We start from the raw sequence: 605 nt of genomic DNA on the forward strand, positions 1-605 counted from the left end.
GACAACTCTGTGATGAGGCAATCTTTGAGTTTCATGTCTCTAGACTTGCACAAATATTGAGAAAAACAAGTTTATTTGCGTGGTGGTTCAGGGCATCCAGCAAAAACATTGGAGTCAGAGGAGGCAAAGAAAAAAGAAGATAGGGATTGCACTGGCTAAAATGTGGACCGAGTACGTACAACACCTCTGTATTCACTTGAAATGAGGCCAAAGGGGTAAGAAGGTGTCCTCAAACAACAACACCCAGTGTGTTTCAGGGGAAGGCAATCCATGGCCCAAGTGAGGACAATGGGCTCTGGTACCATCCCTGCCCCAAACTCACCATGTTGCCTTGGCCAGTTACCCTTACCAAGCCTCAGTTCCCTCATCTGTCAGAGAAATCTAGTTCAGTGGCTCAAATCCAGCTTACACAAATAATTTCTTGAGTTTATATATTCCTAGGCCCTGCCCTGGGTGTGGCCTGAGAAAAGGAATTTTGACCCAGGCTGCCCTCCACCCCTTGATTCCTAAGCTTTGGAGTCTATGTGCTCTGTTTCAACTCTCCTGTAACTGTAAACTCTTCTCAAGTGAGTTTATACTGTCCCACTCCTGTTCTTATCATAGTG

This window comes from Choloepus didactylus, chromosome 2 (genome assembly GCF_015220235.1).
Source record: "Choloepus didactylus isolate mChoDid1 chromosome 2, mChoDid1.pri, whole genome shotgun sequence".
In the NCBI taxonomy this organism is placed as follows: Eukaryota; Metazoa; Chordata; class Mammalia; order Pilosa; family Megalonychidae; genus Choloepus; species Choloepus didactylus.